The sequence below is a fragment of the Otolemur garnettii genome, unplaced genomic scaffold, assembly GCF_000181295.1.
Source record: "Otolemur garnettii isolate 467f Iridium unplaced genomic scaffold, OtoGar3 scaffold00003, whole genome shotgun sequence".
NCBI lineage: Eukaryota > Metazoa > Chordata > Mammalia > Primates > Galagidae > Otolemur > Otolemur garnettii.
Genome location: NW_003852398.1, coordinates 42,824,603 through 42,827,012, shown reverse-complemented (window position 1 = coordinate 42,827,012; position 2,410 = coordinate 42,824,603).

Here is a 2,410-nt window from a genome sequence, read left to right as displayed (position 1 = left end):
CTCAAGCTGTCCCCCTGGGTAGAGTGCTATGGCATCACAGCTCACAGCAACCTCCAACTCCCGGGCTCAATCGAGTCTCCTGCCTCAGCCTCTCAAGTAGCTGGGACCACAGGCGCCTGCCACAACACCTGGCTATTTTTTGGTTGCAGCCCTTCATTGTTGTTTAGTGGGCCCAGGCTGGATTAAAACCCACCACCTTAGGTGTATGTGGCTGGCGCCTTAGCCACTTGAGCCACAGGCGCCAAGCCAGTCATTCATTCTTTCAACAGTTACCCATAGAGTTCCTATTAGCCCTTGTAGGCCTTAGGGGCAGGAGTGAATACAATTAAGCCCTTGTGATCATGAAATGAGACTTTCATTTAAGTGAAAACACACACACTTATACAATACACTTCCAGGTATAAATGCAAAGCAGAAAATTCAGGGCAGAAGGATAGAATGAGTTTTCAGGTGCTATGTTACATATGTGCGCAGGAAAAAACCTCTCAGAGGAAATAAATTTCCTTTCTTTAACCTTCTTCCTCTCCTTCCTTCCCTTTCTTTCTTCCTTCTCTTCCTTCTCCTTCCTTCCTTCTTTTCTTTCTTTCTTTCTTTCTTTTCCCCTTTCCTTTCTCTTTTCTCTCTTTGCCACCCTTGATAGAGTGCAATGGTGTCATAGCTCACAACCTTCTCAAACTCTTGAGCTTAAGCAATCCTCTTGCCTCAGCCTCCGGAGTAGCTGGGACTACAGGCACCCACCACAATGCCTGGCTATTTTAGAGATGGGGTCTTGCTCTGGCTCAGGCTGGTCTTAAACTCCTGAGCTCAAGGCAATCCACCCACCTCAGCCTCCCAGAGTGCTAGGATTATAGATGTGAGCCACCACACCAGCTGAATTTCTTTTGTCCTATTCCTGTTGAATGCAAAAGGAAACAGATTTTGAGCAGAAATCTGAATGTAGTCCTTTAATAAATGTTAACTTTAAAACATACAAGCACCTGTAGCACAGTGATTACAGTGCCAGCCATATATACCAAGAGTGGCGGTTTTAAACCTGGCCCGGGCCAGCTAAACAACAAAAACAACCACAACAAAAAATAGCTGGGCATTGTAGTGGGTGCCCATAGTCCCGGCTACTTGGGAGGCTGAGGCAAGAGAATCAGGTAAGCCCAAGAGTTTGAGGTTGCTGTGAGCTGTGACGCCATGGCACTCTACCGAGGGCGACATAGTGAGACTCTCTCTTAAAAAATACAAACAAGGCTCAGTGCCTGTGGCTCAAACAGCTAAGGCGCCAGCCACATACACCTGACCTGGCGGGTTCAAATCCAGCCCAGGTCTGCCAAAACAACAACCAAAAAAATGATGGTTGATGGCTGCAACCAAAAATAAAAAAAAAATAGCCAGGCGTTGTGGCGGACACCTGTAATCCCAGCTACTTGGGAGGCTGAGGCAGGAGAATCGCTTGAGCCCAGGAGTTGGAAGTTGCTGTGATCTGTGATGCCACAGCACTCTATCCAGGGCAACAGCTTGAGGCTCTGTCTCCCCCCCCCCAAAAATACAAACAAACAAAAACACACACAAGTGTTAGTTTTTTCTTATTGCATAACAAATTACTCAAAACTTAGTGACTTAAAACAATAACCATTTATTATCTCTCAATTTCTGTGGGTTAGGAATTCAGTATTAAGAGGTGGGGCTTTGGCTCAGCACCTGTAGCTCAGTGAATAGGTCTCCATCCACATACACTGAGGCTGTCAGGTTCGAGCCTGGCCCGGGCCTGCTAAACAGCAATGACAACCGCAACCAAACAATAGCCGGGTATTATGGCAGGCACCTGTAGTCCCAGCTACTTGGGAGGCTGAGGTAGGAGATTCACTTAAGCCCAAGAGGTGGAAGTTGCTATGAGCTATCATGCCACAGTACTCTACTGAGGGCAAAATAGTGAGACTCTATCTCAAAAAAAAAAAAAAAAAAAGAGGTAGGACTTTTTCAAATGTGGCATATTTGCTTAAAAAAAAAAAGTGGGAATTTTGAGAGGTTATTAGGGGCTATAGGCTCCATCCTCATGTGTGTGATTAATGCCAGCCATAAAAGGGTGAGTTTGGCCCCTTTTGCCTCTCTTGGCTCTTCCACTGTCTGCCATGAAGGAAGCAAAAAGGCTCTCACCAGATGTTGGTTTCTCGATGTTAGACTTCCCAGCCTTCAAAACTGTAAATTAATAAATTTCTCTTTTATGAACTACCTAGACTTAGGTATTCTGTGATACCAGCACATCATGTACTGAGGCAGCCAGGCTCCGTACCTGATCAATCTACCCAAGATCACTATAATTAATTTTTTGGTGTTACCTGGAGCACTTCTATAAAATAAAATAAAACAATTAGAATGTGTAAAAAATGTAACTAAACACCCTTTTCTTTTTTTTTTTTTT